Source organism: Panulirus ornatus, chromosome 4, assembly GCF_036320965.1.
Source record: "Panulirus ornatus isolate Po-2019 chromosome 4, ASM3632096v1, whole genome shotgun sequence".
Lineage (NCBI taxonomy): Eukaryota > Metazoa > Arthropoda > Malacostraca > Decapoda > Palinuridae > Panulirus > Panulirus ornatus.
The window spans coordinates 40,811,321-40,835,385 of record NC_092227.1 but is presented as its reverse complement, the minus strand read 5'-3'; positions in this window follow the sequence as shown (position 1 = coordinate 40,835,385).

Below are 24,065 nucleotides of genomic sequence, written 5' to 3'. Positions count from 1 at the left end.
CACAAGTGAGGAAATCTGTGGTAGGACTTATTGACTGAGGGAAAAGGATGAACTAGATGAAGGACGAGTGGGGATTTGTGCACATCGGTCGGTTGTTCAAGAAGCTTTAAGGATTTGGGAAACAGGAAAAACTACTTCATTTAGAAGATAGAAAAGAACTGGGAAGTTTTCACTATATGGTGTGTACGGAAGGCTGATGAACGCTGGTGTGGTCTTTTATGATGGAGGAAAGGAATGTGTGGAGGTAGATAATGTGATGAGTGGGAGATGTGGGGATATCAAGGTGGTTCACATGATTCATGTGAGCATACGGAATGTGAGAGACACTTTAGACCGATCCATTCGGGGTAACGTTCGTATACACTTGTAGTAGCCATTACTAGTCATGTACTTATCCTAACTGTGTTGGAAACGTCTCCATGGTGGAAGCAAAGTATCATGGTGGGTGGAACAAAGTATTTTCGCGCTGGTATGTTCAAATGAAGGTTTGCGATGCTGCTTTGGTGAGTGTATACGAAGAGAATGTTACGGTTAGACGCACGGAGGAGTAATCCTTGATAACAAATTATGGTCGTCGAGATATGAAGAACGGATTTCCAACAGGACAGGTGAAGGTGTGAGGGAGAGGAGAAGAATGAAGAGAGGTACATACCTTACTATGGTGGCAAGACTGACGCTGAGGAACACAGGCAATGAACTGCTCAAGGGATTACGAGGGAAGATGCCAAGACTCGTTAATGACAGTAATGAGCAAGTAGTGAGTAGTGTGTCTGCTGGGTGTTAATGACCGTAGTGAGCAGTGTGTCTGCTGGGTGTTAATGACCGTAGTGAGCAGTGTGTCTGCTGGGTGTTAATGACCGTAGTGAGCAGTGTGTCTGCTGAGTGTTAATGACCGTAGTGAGCAGTGTGTCTGCTGAGTGTTAATGACAGTAGTGAGCAGTGTGTCTGCTGGGTGTTAATGACAGTAGTGAGCAGTGTGTCTGCTGGGTGTTATTGAAAGATTAAGTAAGTTACCTGAAGACTCCACAATGTGGTAAGTGAAATGGTGCAATATTATGGAAAAATTGGTTCATTGCATCACACACACACACACACACACACACACACACACACACACACACACACACACACACACACACACACACACACACATTGTATTACTGTACCATTCCTCCCATAATGTTCAAGTAAAAGCATAATGTATAAACAACAATATTTCTTTTATAAACATTTCTGTATATCTGCCACCCACACACACACACTCTGTAGACGTACCTCACTCTCGTGCTTGTCTAAAGCATGGAAATGTCCAGCCCCATCTTGATCTTAAGATCTTTTATGATCTATTATGACCTCACTCTTCTGTAACATCTGTGATAGCTCAACTGTGTATTTTCAGCTGATTACTGCCTATATTCAAACACTGTTGTATATCTATTCATTTATTTATCTATTACTCACATAAAAGTGTAGAACTCCCTCTCAGTACAGTGTAGGGTAAACTAACAGGCAGTTACACACAGACACACACACACACACACACACACACACACACACACACACACACACGCACACACACATACACACACACACACACATACACACACACACACACATACGCACACACACTTCAAGAACTATCTATAGATGGCTTATCCAAGGCCTCCATAATGGGAAAATATATTGTAAGAAAGACGTGTTTTGTGGTGCTGTTGCCTGACAGCCTTCCATGAAACTTGAACGACCCAGAGGAACTGTATAATGATAACAATGAATGATAACAATGAATGATAACAATGTATGATAACAATGAATGATAACAATGAATGATAACAATGTATGATAACAATGAATGATAACAATGAATGACAACAATGTATGATAACAATGAATGATAACAATGAATGATAACAATGTATGATAACAATGAATGATAACAATGAATGATAACAATGTATGATAACAATGAATGATAACAATGAATGATAACAATGTATGAACAATCAAGGTGGTGAAGGAAGGAACAGGGCATTCCCTCCTCGGGCTTGGTAAAGCTCAGAAAGTGTGGTCTTTCAAGTACCAAGAAATAAAGTGAGGAAAATGTAGGCACATGGAGACAGTCGTGTTGGCACGTTCCTGGAATGTATGTACAGGAGGATGTGGTGGTTGAGCAAGCCACTGTGCATACCAGAGCCAGATCGGCTCGTGCACCATGACGTCCGACCCCTCGTCTTAACACACAGTAGTATGGAAGGTAGAATTCATCACGTGTGATACACCAAATGGAATAATGTGATCATTTATCGCTTGAGTTAGATTATGTAGTTTAGGGCACAAAAGAGGGATCAAATGTGATACAGGACTCAGAAAGGAAGTGTAAACTGAGGAAGGGAATTCTATGATCAAGGTGTAGAACGATGTCGTAAAAGGTTCTGCGAGACTCGTGTAAAAACCTAGAACATGGGCACCGTTGGATGCAAATGCCAAAGTTAAAAGTAAAGGAGCTTAGAAATGCGCTACTGAGGTCCAGAGGACACAATAGCATGGCATCATTTGAAATAAGCACTGCATGATAAGGTGGGAGAAGCAGAGAAACTTTGAAAAGAATGTTATGGACAAGGAAAAAGAAACTAAGCTTTTCAGTCTAAAACTTTCCTGCAAATCAATCAAGAACAATTGTCACTTTAAAAACAGTTATCAAAGGTTAAAGGATTCGGTGGGACGACCTTAGAAGGATGATGAGGAAATGTTGGAAGAGCTAAATGATAAACTCAACATCGTTTTCACGGTAGAGGATACTATAGCCTCGACAACAGTAAAATAGGAAAGAAATTAAGGTTCTGAAAGGTGTTCAATCTGATAGAAAAGACACAATCAGGATATTAAACACCAAGACCCTTATAAGGCTCAGGGTTCTGATGAAGTCTCACCATACGTGCAGCAGGAGTGTTCGGATACACATAACAGGCCGCTGCAAATATCGATCAGTACATCGTCAGAGGAAACGGTTGTGGCAAAGGTGAACACGAGGGCTAATGCTCTGCCTGTCTTCAGGAAAGGTGAACGGGAAACTGTGCTGAACTACTGCTTCCCAGTCTCCTTCACAAGTCTGGTCTATATAACACTGAAAAAACTAATGAAACCGTAATCAGCCGACCGAGCACTTGCAGAGAAGACATTTCCCATGTGAGAGACAATATGGCTTCAGGGAGAGGTAGTTCTCCTGAACTTCCCTGACGAAGTGAACTCCGCCTCAAACAAAACAGATGGACAACTATAAGGCATTTGCCACTGTACCACACCGGAGGCCAGTTGATAAGTTGGGTCTGCAGGTAGGAATCAGGAGCAGACTCCTTTATTAAACAGAAAATAAACGTAATGGAAATGAACAGACACATGTTAGAGAGGCATTCGCGGAATGGGCCTGGGTGGCTGGGGACGTGCCTCAGGGCTTGGAGTTGGGTCAGTGTTGTTCTTGGCATATGTGAATGTCCTGCCTATTCTCTGGACTATTCCGAGATCACGTCTGCGGGCGATATCAAGGTCATGAGAGAAACAAGGAATGATGATGATTGCATCAGATTACAAGAAAACCCACACAACCTCCAGAATTGGTCTAATGATGTTTGAGTTTCAAAGCAAGTAATACAAAGTAATGAGGAAGGACACGGAGAAATTAAGCCCCCTCATGATTATCATCTTGCAGGAAATAAGCAACAGGAAGATACATTTGGAGGAAACCTGTGGGCTGAGGTTGTGCTTAACCTGTTGCCAGATCTCATCATCGTCTGCTGGCAAATGTTAGAATCATATTTAAGTCCACGGATGAGGAACTGTTCAGTAAACAGTTCTTAACATATGATAAACCAAATTGAAATGTGCTTTTTAAGTTCTGTCACCGTACTTAAAGAAGAATTTAATTGAGAGTCCAATAAAGGCAAACTAAAATCCTATCTGAACTAAGACCACTGAGCTGCAATGGGAAACTGGCGGTTGCAAAATCTGTCTACTATGGAGCAGAGAAAAGTTAGGGGTGACATGATCACAATCTTCTATTTTCTTAACCAGTTGGATGACATCGACAGTGAACTGTTTTTCATGAGATGTGATAACAGAGTCCATAACTAGATGGAAGAAGCTTGTTAGAGAAGTTATACAAAGGTGCGACAACAATGTGAGGCTGGTGGATGGCAGGGATGAACTACATGATGAGACTGTGTACACACACTGGCAGGATACATATGTGTAAACACCTTCTTGATGGTTATAGAAAGTTCAAGAGACTATTAGTGTGTAGACACTACTGCGTAGAACTCTCTCCTCGTACTGTATAATTGGTAATCACATACACACACCACACACACACACACACACACACACACACACACACACACACACACACACACACACACATCCACACGTACACCCCAACATTGTATGTGAGGATAGATGAAGCAGCCTCAAAGTTTGTAAATGGACCGAGTGAAGTTGAGGCAAAACAGGGCAGAACTAACCACCTAAAATGCACAGTGGGAAAATATACCAAAGAACTCAAGAAATATACGAGGGAACGCTCCTCTTACAACAGGATGTTGTCACAAGGAAAACTGTACGTGATGAGCAGGTAAACGTAGCGGCCAATGAAAAATTCAGTGATCTATATGCAAATGAAGTGGGAAGTGGGGCCCCTTGAGTGCAAAATTCCTTCCCTAAACACGGATAGTTAATTACAGTCAGGTAATTACATACACACGCACATGCACCCCGACGCACGCACAGGCTTATTGGTTAGTGGTCATGGTTGGTGTTACTGACTATGAGTCAGCAGTGGCCAGCCTGGGGTCGGACCCGCATGAGTTCCAATCCTGGGTATAGCAGTTGGCCTACACCCAACCTCGGTGTTCATCCTTTCGTCCAGACTGGTTGATAAATGGGTACCTGGCTTAAGCTAGTGTGTGTGAGTGTGTGTGTGTGTGTGTGTGTGTGTGCGTGTGTGTGTGTGTGTGCGTGTGTGTGTGTGTGTGTGTGTGTGTGTGTGTGTGTGTGTGTGTGCAGACATATAGATGAGCAGAGACATGGTACATATATACAATGTCAAGAGACGGGGCATCACACGTGTAAAAATCTCTCCCCGTGCCACAGATATTAATCACATTCTCGTACACAGAAGCACAAGTACAATACTTGTCACTACCACGATGTTTATATACACACACAGGTCATCAGACATACTTGTCACTACCACGATGTTTATAAACACACACAGATCATAAGACCTACATTTTCTATTCCTTTCTCTTGGTCTTTATTCCCTACATCTTTCCTATACATTTACAGTCTATGTCCTTATCTTTACTTTCATATTTCTCGTTATTACTAAAGATAGACTTCTTCCTTCTTCCACCTTGCATGTACCTTCTGCGTTGTTTTTTTGATGTCCCCCCAACTTATCTTTATCCTCCCTCTCCACATCCACATCTTAAAGCTTCCAAACATTTTCTTATATTTTCCTTTTGAGTTCCATGTGTCTGCACTATACAGAACTATACTACGTTGCTATCTATTACTTTAGCTTTGTGTCAAGTTCAGCGTGTGAGTAGTCTGTTATCTTGGCTGAAAACTGTTTTGCCCGTATGGGTGACCACATACGGATGATTGACACAATAGTCATCCACTGTACGTTCATCTGGACACGGTCATGTCATGCCAGTCATCCACCCTACGTTCATCTAGACACGGTCACATCATACCAGTCATATCCACGCGTCTTTCTCGTGAATACTGATCATCAATCCAAGGTTCTTCTCTGCTTTAACTTTTCTAAGAGTTTACAAAAATGTTGTAGTCACAATTTATATTTTTGGCACCAACATGCTTAACTTTGCATTTGCATATATTCAAATCCATCTGCCATGTCTGTTGCCACTCTAACAGTTTATCTAAATCCCTCGGAATATTCAGGCAGCCTTCCTTTGTGTTGGCCGAGTTGCCTGTTACTCAATTCTGTGTCGTCAGCAAACTCTTGAGATCCTAGCAGTGAGTCGTGTCTCTGAGTCTCTGATGTGCATAGTGAAAAGCATGAGTCCTAGGACTGACCCTTGTGGAACTCCGTTACACACGTGACACCAGTCAAATGCTTTCCCATCTAATATATCAATCTCTCCCTCCGCTGAGCTAGCCAACCCGCTGTCGACGTGAAGATCTTATCTCCTCTGCCGTGACCATTAATTTCATTTAATAATTTCTTATGTGGCGCTTTATCAAAGGCTTTACGAGAATCCAAGTATATAACTTCACAGGGTACTTTAGAGTTCCAGTTGTCATGTGTATGACCAATAAGTTCATTCAGATTCGTTGAACATTATATTTTATTCCATAACTATGTTGATGGTTGGTTATTAATGTACTTCTAGGAGTCTAATGATTTCACCTTTAAATATCGTTACCGTTACTTAACGTAGAATGGAAGTGAGGCTAATGGGGCAGTAGTTCGAAACACATTTCCTGTCACCGTTTCTGAAAATTGGTGTTACATTCGCTAACATTCAGCCGTCAAGGTCTTTTCCTTCCTGCAACGATTTGTTGAATTCTTTGGTAGCAGGAAAAGCCAATTATAGGCTAGTTTCAGGATTCAATCCACCTCTGGCTCAAAGATTAGAATTTTCTGCTGCATCAACAGCAAAGGTCATCAGCAGCGAAATTCAGTTTCTCTCAAAATATCTTAAACTCTAAACCAGTAAGAATATTTGTACATAGATTTAGTCTCATAGTTGATTAAAACAATAGATTGTGAAAACCTGAAATGATAAAATAGAAATGATTGAATTCGTATTTACACTTACAATCATTTAGAATGAACTATATCTTGTACATGATATTAGTTTTCTTACAGGGAACCAATCAAGATCAAAACGTCACAATTTTCTGTCATACAATCTCGAGTGAAGGTAATTTTTCTATTATGCTGAGGATATCATAAACATTTCCACCGTTAATGTCACCAGACACTCTTCACAGAATGAACGTTGCTCTCCCGCCAATAGCCACCTCATATAAGACAATCTTGTGTGTCCGATTCCCATCCTTGTCAGACCCACTTTTATTTGCCATGTTACGTGAACACCCGCCTGCCAAAGTCTGCTCTGATTCCTCACAGTTTGTTGTTTGTTCTCGGTCTCCATTTCTGCCTTCATTTATTGCAAAGTCATTCTTATATCTGGAACAGCTGCCTTTGCATACTAATCTGTTCTCTCGGTCCCGCCGCAAAGCACAGCGAGAATCGGAGTAGATAACTATAATTTGGTGACCTTGCTCATTGGTCATCTCTATTGTCTATAGAATGACAGTAAGCTCACCGCTGAAAAAGGAAGCTGCTTTCAGGTGGGTGCAATCCCGAACAGCCTTCCTGCTCCTCACCACAGCAATACCCATACTACTATCGGATCTAGAGCCATCTATGCATAGTTTTGTTCAGCCTTCCTGCTCTGAGGTGTTCTCTCGGTGCTTTCCCTCTCCCTATTGCCACCGAATCTTGGCAGCGTGTCTGCACTTGGCTGGTTCATGGTGAGATCTGAGGCACTCCAGCTTTAAAATCTCACGTAGATCCAAACTGACATCTGTTGCAGATGCTTTCTTACTCCCTCTAATGGACTGTTCATCGGAATACGGTTTGATCACAGTACCTATAACTAGGAGCATCTGGACCTCTCTGTGCCCCACCACTGTAGTAAACGAAGTTCATATATTCTCGATGCTGTCACAGAAGTGGTTGTACGCCCTCTGCATACAAGGGTTGTACTGGAGGAGATCGGGAGGCTACAGTGCTGATCCGTAGAGCTTCACTGTGGACGGGATCTAACATCTTGAGAACTGTAGGTGACGCCCACGTATACTTTGCCTCTTGCTTCAAAAAGCCGTCGCACAGTGGGAACCTAAGTGATGTGCTGTGTATAAATAATCTACGGTCATCGTATACATAGCGCAAACCTGAGGAAAGTAAACATCTGTCAACTATATTTCTGGTCATGACACATGAACCATCCGTGCTCCTTCGAACTTGATGTGTCACCTGCCATCACTTGCATCCGTCCCAGTAATTCTCGGGTCTCTGCGAACATCAGACGAAAGAGGAAAATGTTCTAGATTTAATAAATGAATTTGATGATTGTTGATCCTTCCTCATCTGTTAGAGATATAGTATGAGAAGACTGCACTGTAAATCAGCGCGTTTTATACTAATGTGGCAATCCACTTACAAAGCGATGCAAATCAATACACGAATTATGCAGTCCACTGGTATTCGTTTTACGCTTTCTAGGCAACTAGGGCGGTAGAGCCCAGGTTACGAACGACGAACGTGTTTTACAAATGTGGAGTCTGGTGTTGTCTTTCGTAACTTACTGAAATGTTCGCTAATTCTCAGCACCGTTGTCGGTCTATCATATTATGCTCTGAAGTTTTACTGTAAATGGACAGAGTTATCACTGTAGCAAGTGATTAACTTATATCATCCTTGAAAATACTTATAATGAGTTTTATACGTTTATCATCGGGACCTTGGAACCACAACAGCTGTTGAATCGCCATTTCTAATCAACCATTTTATGTACGTGTTCCCTCTGAAGTGGCAGCGTAGAAAACCTTATCATTCTCATATCTTTTAATATAACTGTTCATGGAAGAAAATCATTTCTCCGATTATTTCAAAAATGGAAAATGTTATGGTCAATGTGAAATATAGATGGGAATTCAGAAATAAACATAGTCTAGCCTTCAGATCTTAGGTTTTCTTTAATGTAAACTTGAACAGGGGTGACTACAGTTTCTGAACTCAGCACCACTAGTGACGGACACATGGTATGAAACTTTTAAATAAAAAGCATATTACCGTTGATCCCGCATTTTGGTCATCGAGTCAATACTGACAGCACTTTAGTCACGAAAAAAAATGATAGTTCAAACAGAACGCACAATGTACTACACGCAAGGGACATGGACATAAGCTATCAATGCTTCCTTTAGCTACTTCAGAAACCTGACTTAATGGAATACTAGAAGTTAGTACAGGAGCAAGGATGATGTACGAAATTCCCCATACAGTAAGCACGACGTTACTAGGTTAGGTTAGATTAAGTTTCTTATGTTCGTATCGTACTGTTTTTATGCTAGGTAAACAGGTTTCTTGTATTCATCTCGTATAAGTTACTAGACTATTATTGTTCAGGTTAGGTTAGGTTAGGTCCCTTGGGTTAATGTTGTGTTAAGTTCTGCTAAATTGGTCTTCCTGGATTCATACTGTGTTCCACTTTATTCAAACTTCCTGTTTTTAGCTCACCTATTCCGTCAACTTCAAAGCTGTGTACACTTTCGGAGTGCTTGTCTTTGTGTCATTACAACATCTACGTCATGTCTGCACAACTTCTTTAGTTTTATCAAGTGTTACTAATCGATCCGAATGGCTTCCGTCCATTTTTGTAAGTTTCATTTGCGGCATTGTTGAAATAGAACAATAATCAATAACTGTAGTAACTGGGTGACGTTTTCCCCAGTGTCTACACAGCGTGTGAAAACACTTCAGCGAGTCAGCTAAGTTGAATCATCAGTCTCGTTGAAGAACTTATCGTTCTAATTATAATGATTTTCATTATTTGTTATCTTTTCTCCATCTTGTTCTCCGTTCCTCGCATTAGCAAGGTAGAGTAAGGAAACAGACGAACTTAGCTGTCATGTGCAATGCACCGAAGCTGCAGCTCCCTACCCACATCTAGGCCCCACAGACCTTTCCATGGTTTATCCCGGACGCTTCAGATTGCCTGGTTCCGTCCACTAACAGCACATCGATCCTCGTATACCACATCGTTCAAATTCACTACCCCGTGCACCTCTTTCATCCTTCTGCATGTTCAGGCCCAGAACAGTGGAAACCTTTTTTCACTCCATCCTTCCACTTCCAATGTTGTCTACCGCTTCTCCTTGTTCCCTCCACCTCTAACACATATATCCTCTGTGTCAAACTTTCCTCACTCGTTCACTTTACACGTCTAAACCATTTCAAAACACCCTCTTCTGCTCTCTCAATCACACTCTTTTTATTACCACACATCTCCTCTTACCCTTCTATTACTTGATCAAACCACGTCACACCAAGCATTTCATTTCAAACACATCCACGCAACTCCTCACATTCACACAATATTGTTGGGACTACTATTCCTTCAAACATACCCATTTTTACCTTCCGAGATAACATTCTCGCTTTCCAAACAGTCTTCAGTGCTCACAGAACCTTTGCCAGCTACCCCACTCTACGACTCATTTCCGCTTCCATGGTTCCATTCGCTGCTCAGTCCACTCCCAGATATCCAAAACACCTCACTTCCACCAATCTTTCCTCCATTCAAATTCACACCCCCAACTAACCTCTTCCTCAACCTTGCTAAACCTAATAACCTTACTCTTGTTAATATTTACTCTCACCTTTCCCCTTCAACACATTTTGCCAAACTCAGTCACCAACTTCTGCAATTTCTCACTCGAATCCGCCATCAATGCTGGATCATCAGCAAACAACAACTGACTTCCTTTCCAGGCCCTCTCGTCTTCCACGGACTGCATACTCGCCCCACTCTCCACTCCTCTCCCTCACCACCCTATCCATAAACAATCTGAACGACCATGGTGACATGATACACCCCAACCACAAACCAAGCTTCACTTGGAACCATTCACGTTCCTCTCTTCCTACTCGTACACAAGCCTTACGCCCTTGATGAAAATTGCTCACTGCTTCTAGCAGCTTCCCTCCCACACCATATATTCTTCAGACCTTCCACAAAGTATATCTATCAACCAAATCATATGCTTTTTTAAAATCCATAAATTCCACATACAAATCCATTTGTTTTTCTAAGTATTTCTCCGACATTTTTAAAAGCAAGCACCTGATCCACACATCATCTGCTACTTTTGAAACCGCACTGATCATCTCCAATCTGATGCTCTGTACATGCCTCCACCCTCTCAGTCAATGTCCTTCCGCACAACTTACCAGTTATGCTCAACAAACTTCTATCTCTGTGGTTTGAACTCACTTTATTCCCGCTTGTCTTTATCAAATGGCTCTGTCCATGCATTCCACCATTCCTCAGGACTCATCAAGATCCATAAATACATTACAAATCCTGATCAAACAATCAACAAAATAGTTACCCACTCTTCTAGAAATTCAACTACAATACTATCCATCCCAGCTATCTTGCCACATTCCATCTTATGCAAAGCTTTCCTTCCTCCCCTCTCTTCACCAAATCACTCTGCATGACTGTCTCACTTCGTTTACAACCCCGACCCAAACACTCTACATCTGCCACTCTATCATCAAACATTTAACAATCTTCTAAAACACTCCATTTCATCCTTACTTCATCATGACCTGCTATCATTTTCCCTTTTGCCCCATCACCGACGTACCCATTTGTTCTCTTGTCTTATTCAAATAATGTACCCCCTTCCAAAACATCTACCTCTCCTTAAAGTTTACAGATATTCGCTCACTCCAACTCTCATTTTCCTTCTTTGTCAATCCTTGCACCTTCCTCTTGACCTACTGCCGCTTTCTCTTATACATCCCCTAATAATATGCATTCCTTCCCTGTAAGTACCACTCAAATGCCTCTCTTCGCTCTTTCACTTACAGCTTAACTTCATCAGCCCACCAATCACTACCTTTTCTAATCTGCCCACCTCCCATCTTTCGCATGCGGCATGCATCTCTTGCAAATGCCAGCACAGCTTCCCTAAATACCTTTCATTCCTCACCCACTCCCCTTACTTCATTTACTCTCACCATTTGCTATTCTGCACTCATTCTCTCCTGACACTTCTTCACACAAATAGATTGTCCAAGCTCACTTAGTTTCACATTTCTCTTCTCACCAACATTGTTTCCTCTTTTTCGAAATCCTTCACAAATCTTCACCCTCGCCTCCACAAGATAATGATCAGACATCCCACAGCACCTTACAGTACATTTACATCCAAAAGGCTCTCTTTTATACGCCTATCAATTGAGACGTAATCCAGCAATCTCCACGGAACATCTCTTCTACTCACATACGTATACGTATATCCTTCTCTTTAAACAAGGTATTCGCAACAATTGTTCCTTTTTCAGCACGCAACTCCACAAAATTTTCAACATTTTCATGCATAACACTGAATACTCCATGCGTCCCAGAACCCAATTATACCCTCAACTGCCACATTATTTACCTTAGCATTTAAATCACCCATCAGTAGTATTCGGTCTCCTACATTAAAGATGCTGACGAACCCACTCAGCTGCTCCCAAAACACTTTTCTCTCTTGATCTTTCTTCTCATGGTCAGGTGCATAAGCGTTAATAATCACTCGTCTCTTGCCATCCAATTTCAGTTTTACCCACACCAGTGTAGAATATATCTTCTTGCACTCTATCACACACTCTCACAATTCCTGCTTTAGGAGTAGTACTACTCCTTCCTTAGCTCATGTCCTGTCTTTACTCCTAAGACATTCCCAAACCATTCTTCCCCTTTTACCCTAAGGCTTTGTTTCACTCAGAGCCAGAAAATCCAGGTTTCTTTCCTCAAACATACTACTTTTTTCTCCTCTCTTCTCATCTTGGTTACATCCACACACACTTAGACACCCCAGCCTTCGGGGAGGATCAGCACACCTTGCCTGGTTCATTCTCCAGTTCCGTCTTTTGGACGACCAACTCCACCGCCTCCACGAGCTCAACTCCGGCGCTTCCCAAGTTCCGGATCGCGACAACAGAAGCAACAACGGTCTATGAGACCATTTCCAGCCTGGAGAAAAAGCTGCCATATGCCAGATTCTCTGTCAGTCCCAACCTCAAGGGAGAGATGATTCTCCACCCCAAAGACGACTCAGCCAACGCCCTGGATGTCCTTCTAAAGGACTCAACCGCTGCCGCCAAATTGGACCCGGCCGTGAAGGAAACGAAATCAGTGGTACTCAAGTACCCCAGAGAATTGCCCCTGGATCCCCCTAGAAAACCACCCCAAGGTTCTGAAAGCGGAGCGCTACACTCCGCTCAAAGACAAGACCGTCCAGACTTGGCAGGTTATAATAACCCATTATGGCCCAACACCGAGCCACATCGATTGGAAAGTCTGGGGCAGATACTAACTAGGTGCGGCCTTATGTTCCCTGAGGTGCTACCGCTGCCAGAGGTTCGGGCACCACCAGTCAAGGTGCACAAACAAGGACGTATGCGCCATATGTGCAATGAGGCACAACACGGAACTGTGCCTCATCAAGCGGAAAGAGGGCGAAATGGTTTCTCCCAAATGCGCCAACTGCCAAGGGAAACACCATACGTGGAACCCGGGCTGCCCCGAGCGAACCAAGAGAGTGCACGCCAGCAAGCCTGTGCCCCCTCCACTCACAAAACGGACCGCCACCGCATGTCAACCGGAAGACGCACCATACCATCGGTATAGTTTATCACCTCCATCGGACCCTCCACCAGCCATCTTCGCAGTCACAGCATTAGGAGACAAAAAGCCTAGCCTCCAGCAGGAAGACATTAGAAGACAGAGTCTGAGAGCCATGGCCACTGAGACGCCTGCTGGAGCTGTGGCACACTTCACAGACGGATCAGTGGACCAGACAGATGAGGGGAGGTCAGGAGCGGCCTTCCACACACAAGGTCATACTCACCTCTGGAGGCTGCCAAATGGCTGTTCCATACTACAAACGGAGGTAACAGCCATCTCCAAAGCCCTGGAACATGCAGTTACCTCGCACTCGAAGCCCGTGATGATACACACGGACTCCAAGTCATCAGTGCAAACGCTGCAACACAGCCGCCCAAAGGACAACATCAAGCTCGTCACCTCAATCCTCACTCAACTCTGAGAGCTGCAGCAACAGGGACGTCCCGTCACCATACACTGGATCCCATGTCATGTGCGGATCGAGGGAAACGAGACAGCAGACGAGGCAGCTAAAGCAGCTACACGCTTCAATAACATTCAGGTGCATGTTCCAGTGAGTCTGCAACAAATGAAGCACCAGCTACAAAAAGCAGCAAGGCTTCGGATTAGAAAGAATCTCCTGGAGGCCTACAATGCCATGTCAGTCAAGTGGTACGTGATGGCCACGTCATTGGAGCCACCATATAACGACGGAGACATGATCAAGAATAACCTAGTCAATCTACACCGTCTACGACTGGGGTACCAATGCAGCTTGCAAAGAACTGACGGCGTCATCAAGGACTGCGTCTACTGCCAGGAGACGTCAACGCGCCCACTGGAACACTACATGCTGGACTGTCAAGTGACATAAAGTCTCCGCGAAGGAGTTCCTGATTTCAGTGAGGAAAACCACGTACTACCAGCGGCCTCATTACTCCATAGGATTCAAAGAAACCGTATGAGACACCTACGACAGACCATAAAGGAATTTCCACCTGCTAGGTGAGAATAAATCAAGACAAAACCAGGGAACGGACCGTCAACAGGCAAAGACCCGTGTTGGACCAACAGTTCCGACGATCTTAACAACAACAACAACACGCACATATACATACCTATACATTTCAACGTATACATACATATACATACACCGACACATACATATATACACATGTACAAATCCATACTTGCTGCCTCCATCCATTTCTATCGCCACCCCGTCACACACAAAATAGCATCCCCCCCTCCCCCAGTGAGGTAGCGCCAGGAACAGACCAAACGCCACATTCGTTCACACTCAGTCTCTAGCTGTCATGTATAAATGCACCGAGACCAGAGCTCCCTATCCACATCCAGGCCCCACAAAACTTTCCATCGTGTACCCCGGACGCTTCACATGCCCTGGTTCAATCCATTGACAGCACGTCGACCCCGGTATGCCACATCGTTCCAAATCACTCTATTCCTTGCACGCCTTTCACCCTCCTGTATGTTCAGGCTCCGATAGCTGAAAATCTTTTTCACTTCATCCTTCCACCTCCAATTTGGTCTCCCGCTTCTCCTTCTTCCCTCTGACTCTGACACATATACCCTCTTTGTCAATCTTTCCTCACTCATTCTCTCCATGTGTCCAAACCATTTCAACACATCCTCTTCTGCTCTCTTAACCACACTCTTTTCATTACCACTCATCTCTCTTACCATTTCATTACTTACTCGATCAAACTACCTCACACCACATCCTGTCCTCAAACGTTTCATTTCTAACACATCCATCCTCCTGCGCACAACCCTCCTCCACCCTATGATTCACTTCCGCTTCCATGGTTCCATCCGCTGCCAAATCCACTTCCAGAAATCTAAAACACTTCACTTCCTACAGTTTTTCTCCATTCAGTTACCTCACAATTAACTTGTCCCTCAGCCCTACTGAAAACCTTACTCTTATTCACATTTACTTGCAACTTTCTTCTTTCACACACTTTACCAAATTCACAAACGTCTGCAATTTATCACTCGAATCAGCGACCAGCGTTGTATCATCAGCGAGCAACAACTGACCCATTTCCCAAGCCCTCTCATCCACAACAGACTGCATACTTGCCCCTCTCTCCAAAACTCTTGCATTCACCTCCCTAACCACCCCATCCATAATCAAATCAAACAACCATAGAGACATCACGCACCCCTGTCGCAAACTGACACTCACTGGGAACCAATCACTTTCCTCTTCCTACTCGTCTTATGCCTTACATCCTTGGTAAAGACTTTTCACTGCTTCTAGCAACTTACCTCCCGCACCATATACTCTTAAAACCTTCCACAGAGCATCTCTATCAACTTTATCATATGCCTTCTCCAGATCCATAAATGCTACATGGAAATCCACCTGTTTTTCTAAGTATTTCTCACATACATTTTTCAAAGCAAACACCTGATCCACACATGCTCCACCACTTCTGAAACCACACTGCTCTTCCCCAATCTGATGCTGTCTACGTGCCTTTACCCTCTCAATCAATACCTTCCCATATAATTTCCCAGGAATATTCAACAAACATATGCCTCTGTAGTTTGAACACTCACCTTTATCCCCTTTGCCCTTGTACAATGGCACTATGCATGCATTCCACTTATCCTCTGTCACTTCACCATGATCCATACATACACTGAATATCCTTACTAACGAATCAACAACACAGCCACCCCCTTTTTTTTTTTTATGAATTCCACTGCAATGCCACCCAAACCCGCCGCCCTGCCGTCTTTCATTTTCCGCAAGGCTTTCACTACCTCTTTTTTGTTCAACAAACCATTCTTCCTGATCCCTCTCACTTCGCATACCACCCCGACCAAAACACCTTATATCTGCCACTCTATCATCAAACACATTCAACAAACCTTCAAAATATTCACTCCACCTCCAGCTCATTTCATCACTGCTTGTCACTGCCTCCCCATTTGCCCCCTTCACCGATGTTCCCATTTGCTCTCTTGTCTTACGCACATTATTTACCTCCTTCCAAAACATCATTTTATTTTCCCTAAAATTAAATGATACTCTTTCACCCCAGCTCTTATTTGCCTTCTTTTCACCTCTTGCACCTTTCTCTTGACCTCTTGCCGCTTTCATTTATACATCTCCCAGCCATTTGCACCGTTTCCCTGCAAAAATCGTCCAAACAACTCTCTTTTCTCTTTCTCTAACAATCTTATTTCTTCATCCCACCATTCACTACCCTTTCTAATCTGTCTACCTCCCACCTTTCTCATGCTACACGCATCTTTTGCGCAAGCCATCATGATTCCCTAAATACATTCCATTCTTCCCTCACTCCCCCTACGTCATTTGCTCTCATCGTTTGCCATTCTGCACTCGATCTCTCTTGGTACTTCCTCACAAAAGTCTCCTTTCAAAACTCAATTATTCTCACCACTCTTTTCACCCCAATATCCTCTCATCTTTTCTGGAAACCTCAATAAATATTCACCTTTGCCTCCTCAAGATAATGATCAGACATCCCTCCAGTTGCACCTTTCAGAACATTAACATCGAAAAGTCTCTCCTTTACACGCCTACCAATTAACACAATCCGATAACGCCCTCTGGGTATCTCTCTTACTCACATACGTATACTTATTGATATCTCTCTTTTTAAACCGGGTGTTCCCAGTCACCAGTCCTTTACAACAATGAACATCCCATGCACACCAATTATACCCTCAACTGCCACATTACTCACCTTTGCATTTAAATCACCCATTACTATAACCCAGTCTCGTGAATCAAAACTACTAACACACTCAGCTGCTCCCAAAACATTTGCCTATCATGATCTTTCTTTTCATGCCCAGGTGCATAGGCACCAATAACCACCTATCTCTCTCCATCCACTTTCAGTTTTACCCATATCAATCTAGAGTTTACTTTCTCACACTCTATCACATATTCCCACAACTCCTGCTTCAGGAGTAGTGCTACTCTTTCCTTTGCTCTTGTCCTCTTACTAATCCCTGACTTTACTTCTGAGACATTCCTAAACCACTCTTCCCCTTTACCTTTGAGCTTCGTTTCACTCAGAGCCAAAACATCCAGGTTCCTTTCCTCAAACATACTACCTATCTCTCCTTTTCTCTCATCTCGGTTACATCCACACACATTTAGACACCCCAATCTGAGTCTTCGAAGTTGATAAGCACTCCCCGCATGACTCCTTCTTGTTTCCCCTTTTAGAAATTTAAATACAAGGAGGAGGAGGGGGGAGGTTCCAGCCCCCTGCTCCCACCCCCTTTAGTCACTTTCTACGGCACGCGGGGAATACGTGGGAAGTATTTTTTTCCCCTATCCCCAGGGATATACGTACATATATTTACTTTTCTACCATTCAACACTTATTGCAAAGCTGTAATCATATCATTCACCAACTATAATTACTATATATTACAAATATCATCACAAGTTCTCTCACCAATCACTGTATGACGCAGTATCTCCAACAATCTATGCAAATTCTAATAATTTCACCATCTTCAATTTTCTTTTTTTATTTTAGTATATACCCCAATATCTTCGTTTACTTAGCCATTTACTATAATCACAATATATTCCATTAATTCTACATAATTATCAAGTGGATACAATATGTAATATCTTCACCATATTTTGCACCAGTCATGAAATAGTGTAATATTTCCATTATGTTGACCATTAATCACTGCTTTATGATAATATCACCAAACTGTCGGAGGATGACCACCTCCCTCGGAGGCCGAGCGCCTAATAAATGAACATGTCAACCCACCATGCGACCAGTCCAAGTAGGAGGAGCCGCACACCAAGCCGACTCCGCCACAGTGGAGAATCCGCGAACCACCTTACATCATCTTGATCAATTCTGTTTCTCTGAGGAAGACCATCAATTTGTCAATAGTACTCGGGTTATCCCCGAGTACATTAGTGATGCTGAAGGAAATGTTTTGGCTGGCGTGATAGTTAAAAAATTTCCTTCTATGTTGTTCGTATCTCTTGCATTTTATCAGTAGGTGTTCTATTGTAGAGGTTTGGTTACACTGTTGGCATACGGGTGGAAAACTTCTGGTAGTGTATGGCTGCAGGTGGGTGGTGTACGTACAGTTCATTCTGAGGTGGGCCAGCACGACCTCTTCTCTTCTGTTCTTGCGGTACGAGGTCGGCCAGTCCGACACTTCTTGCTTGTACTTCCTGTTGATGGTCAGGTTGGTCCACTGACTCTGGCACAGAAGATGGATTGATCTCTTCCCCAAGGAAAGGCAGGACCCCAGCTCCCGAGGGATCGGAACGACCTCCTCGAGTTCTGAGGTCGACTTCGCCAAGCTGTCTGCCTGCTCATTGTTGCCGTATATATTGCAATGACCCACCAGCCAGGCACCCAGATCAAGATGATATCTTTTTTACATGAATTTAGTTTATTAATAATATTGCCCTGTAATTCACAGGACTCTGTATATTCAGAGCCTATTGCTTTAAGAGCGGAAAGAGAATCAGAAAAAATTACGGCTTTACTATGATTTGAATTAATTATATAGTCTATGGCTCGATCAATGGCAAATAATTCAGCGCAAAATACAGAAGTATGCTTCGGCAAGCGGTATCTGAGTGCACACTCCATCGACCACACACTTGCACCCACACATTCATCCGTCTTGGAGCCATCAGTGTAGAAGTGAACATACGATAAGTGATCAATGATGACCTGACGAAAACGCTGGTGTACCTCGCCCTCCGATGTGTTTGCTCTTTTGGTTGCAAGCCAGCTCGTCTTGATGTTAATTTTGGAACCCTCCCAGGGGGGGTAAGGAATTCTTGACCAGCGAGTCCACTTCATTCACTTTAATACCGGAGTTCTCACTGAGGAAGTGTATTCTGACGGCCAGGGGCCTGACGCCTCTGTTGACGAGCTGTGAACATTCCAGAATGAGGAGACGATCAGTTGTATTGTTCCTTCTGGCCATCAGAATACCGCTTTGCCACGACAGGATCTCACGTCTTAGTCGGAGAGGAGGTACATGGGCCTCAACTTCCAATCGTGGAACTCTGGTACAGGTTAGGGCTCCAAGGCACATTCGCAAACATTTATTCTGTATCACATCCAACCTCCTCAGGTTATACTCGCTCGCCGAAGCATACACCTGAGAGCCATAGTCTAATTCAGATCTAATTAGGGACTTATAAATCATTAATACAGATTTTCTGTCGGCTCCCCAGAAGGAACTCGAAAGGCATTTAAGAATATTTAGTCTTTTACTGCAATTTGTTACTAGATAGTCGACATGACTTTTCCAATTTAGTCTTTTATCAAAATCTAAGCCGAGGAATTTAACTGTATTTCGAAACGGGATCGGGTTGTTGTCTAACGTTAAATGCAAATTCGGGATATTAATTTTTCGGGTGAAGACAACCGCGATACTTTTGTTAGGTGAGAACTTAAATCCTCACTGTAGCGCCCAACGATGAACGGACTCAAGCGCAGCTTGAACCCGCTCAGCCGAAAATTGTGCACTAGGCGAAGATGTGCCATAGCGCACAATCATCAGCATAAAGCGAGTATTTAAGATCTCGCGGACGGAAGTTGGAGACAGAATATCATTAATCATAATATTAAATAATGTTGGGCTAAGAACGCTGCCTTGCGGTACCCCATTCTCTTGGACAAATGTGTCCGAAGTGACATCGAGTGCTGCAAGTTTCACAGCAAAAGTTCTATTGTTTAAAATTTTTTTGATAGATATGGGTAAATAACCTCTTAAACCAAATGCTTAGAGTTTGCTTAAAATTCCGTTTCGCCATGTCATGTAGAAGGCTTTCTCTAAATCTAAAAATACGGCAACCAAAAAACGCACTTTACTGATTGAATGTTCTAGGTGTATTAAATGATCCAATGTGTCTCTGTTACGACGAAAAGCACACTGTTGATCATTTAATAAACCCTTTGATTCTAACAAAAAAGTAGCCTTCTGTTAACCATTCTCTCCATGACCTTACAAATGCAGCTCGTGAGCGCAATAGGTCGAACGAATCTGTATCCGTAAGGCGTCCGGAGCCTTTTGGGATGGGGATGACGTGCGCAAAGTGCCATGAGTTTGGAAACGTTCGAGACGTCCAAATCTCATTGTACAATGTTAGCAACTTAGTCAGGTTAGCCTGACTAAGGTGCTGGATCATCCCGTAAGTGATCCCGCTGGGTCCCGGGCTCGAACCTTTACAGGATTTCAGGGCAAGAAGCAGTTCTGTCATGGTGAACGTTTAGTTGTAATCAAAAGTATCTTCTGTGGCGAAGTCTGGTAACTGCAGCTCGGCCTGTCGCTTTTGGCGTAGGAAGCGCGGGTCGTAATTGGCCGAGCTGCTTGTTTCTGAGAATCTCCTGGCGAGTGTGTTGGCCATGTCCATCGGGTCGTCGATGATTCGATCTTGGTGGAGGATTTGAGGAGGAAGTGATGGCTTGTATTTTCTCTTTATCGTATTAATTGTGGACCAGACTTAACTTACTGGTGTGTCCTTGTTCACGGTAGAGACAAAGCCGCGCCAGGAGTCTCGTTTGGCTTGTTTGATAGTTCTTCTTGCCTGAGCCCGCGCACGTTTGTATGCAATAAAGTTATTATCTGAAGGCTCGTTGTCGAAAATTCTGTATCTCCTATTGCGCTCACGCAGTGCATTTCGGCAATCTGGTGTCCACCAAGGAACTCTATGCTTTGTGGAAATTATAGAAACCTTAGGTATAGAGTTCTCAGCAGCCCTCAGTATGGTGGAGGTAACCTTGAGGACTTTTGCATCAATGTCACCACCGGATATATCAAGGACGGCTTGCCTTGTAAATGACACCCAGTCTGCTTTCTTATGGTTAAATTTAGGCGGAGACGAGACGGGTTGGTAATAATGTCGCATGAATAAGAAAGACAGATCGGGAAATGGTCACTTCTTAGGGAGTCGTCATAAATACCCCAAGTGATGTCGTTAAGTATATCCGGCGATGACAAGGATAAATCAATTGCCGAGATATTGCCAGTTCGATCATCTACACGAGTTCTACTACCATCGTTCAGAAGAGTGAGGTTGGCGTTTATCATAAAATCAACCATTTGTTCTTCCCTGGTGTCAGCCCGGATGCTTCTTCACTGATAATGATGAGCATTGAAGTCTCCTAAAACTATTTACGGTGGGGCAACTGGTTAACAAGCAAGTTTAACTCATCATTATCAAGTGCATTGGAACCGGAGCAATGTATTGAGCAAATGGCCAGGTATGTGTTATCAAATTTCACTCTACATGCGACAGCGTCTAGAGTACAATTTAAAGTCACTCTTGTGTGAGGTAAATTTTGGTGTATATAGATAGCTACCCCACGATTCTCGTCTCTTCTATACGAGTGATAACTATCTAAAGCGGAACAGTCTTCGACTGTGTCGTTTAGAAGGGTCTCGTGTAGACATATCACGGCTGGCCTATACAGTGCAAGCAACAGTTGTAGTTGTGCTTGCTTATGCCTAAGGCCTCTACAATTCCACTGGATGATGTTGAACGTGTTAGTTTAAGGGTTATTTAACCGACCAGTTTTCTTAGCCCGTTTATGTCGGGACTTGAGCGAGTCCCCAGGAGAACATGATCGGTCCCTGGAAGTTGATGTTCTGGCTTCCATCAATTCTATGTCCTCCAACGAAGAGGACTTGTGAATCACAGACCTCTTCCGTGGAGGTACTGGTACGATGACGTGCGACGTAGTTTTTCCTAGTTTAGTTAAGTTTAGGGATACATTAGTCTTGTTCTGTTTCTTATCTTTATGGTTGGATGAGGATATTGTGTTGGCAAAGGATTTTTTGTGGCCTTTGGATGGAGAAATTGGTATAGGATTAGGTGGAGCTTGGTTCTTGGCAGTGGTGGTCGGCGTGTCACAAGGAGTTTGCGGAGAGATCGTACATATAACCGGCTTACATTTCAGAGCCGACGCGTAGGATTCATTAGGTTTAGGAGTCTCATCAGACTCCTCAACCTTCCTCCTAGCCTCGCCATATGAAATGTTGTTCTGAGTCTTAGTTGTGCACACTTCTTTCTCAAACTGGAACCGGGGACAGGCCCGGTCCGAGCTTGGGTGGTTGCCATTACAGTTGACACACAACATCCTTGTTACTCGTACAATCTTCCGCAGTACGACCCTTCTCAGCACACTTCCCGCATCTTGCAGAAAGAGTGCAAGACTTTGAAGGGTGACCAAATTTCTGGCATTTATAGCAACGTAGGAGATTTGGAATATATGGACGAGCTTGACAACGCATGTAACCAATAGAGATATTTTCAGGTAAACGAGATCTTCCGAAAGTTAGGGTAATCAGGGGAGTTCTACGTCGTTCGCCATTGATGAATTTAGTGATGAATCTGGCAGCGATAACGTCCTCGTTTGCCAGTTCCTTCACAATGTCGTCCTCTGACATATCCATGACGTCAGTGCAGTAGATGACTCCCCTGCATGAAGTCATGGAAACGGGTATAGAGACCACATCATGAGTATGGAATTTGGTCAACTTAAGTAGTTCCGCCACCTGATTCGTTGATTTCACTTTTACCAATAAATCACCACTAGCCAGTTTCCTTACCGTTTCAACAGGCTCAGACCATCCATCAATGACCTTCCTGATTAGGAGGGAATTGAGGGAGGCGAGGGTCGTTGCTCCGGTCCCATGAGCCAAAACATAATCAGCGTGTTTATTTTTGATCGAAGGTCCGTCCCCACTACTCCCTAGGGGGCCAGTGGATAGCTTACCCGGGTCCATCCTAGGGGCCTAACCCCAAAGGCTTGGGTGGCAAACCACCCCAGACAGTGGAAAAAAAAAACTAACTCCCCCCCAAAAAAATTCAGGCAATTGTTCTATGCAGAAAAATTTTCGGGGCTGAGCCGTTGCACGAGGCCAGGCAGGCGAAGTTTTGCGAACACCCGTCAATGAAATATCAGTTTTGTACAAAACAACCTTATAAAGATATTGGTGAACAATAGCTTTAGAAAAACTACCTTCAAAACAAAGTTAGGGTAGCGACACCGCAGCGGGGGATTAGCTACAACCTAGGTCTGAAAGACGACAGCAGCTCCGTACACGTCGGTAGCTGGCGCGCGACTCAGTACGTGTCACACTGCACTGCTGTGCTGGTCTGTTACAGGTAACTGATGATTCGTTGCACACAGAGTTCTGTGAAGCTTCGGTTTGACTTCGAACTGGGAATGAGAATTCCATTCGATTCAGTAGCTCAGACTTCTCTCCGATGTTTTCGAACTTACATTATTTTTTCAAACAACTTTTTCCAGGTTCTGGATACATTACGTCTTTTGTGTTTATAAAAATTTGTCCCTTTTTTGTTCAGAAAGATTTAGTTCATGTTTTATTTTCAGGAACATTAACTTTATTTCTATTCTAGTAGTGAAGTATATCCTTGTTGATAAAGAAACTATTTTCTTAGTTATATAAATCATTAGGTATGTTTTATTCTCTTTTCTAGGTAAACTTTTGCAAATAAAGAAACCGTTATCTTTCTTTTTTTTTTTTACATATAACATGTCT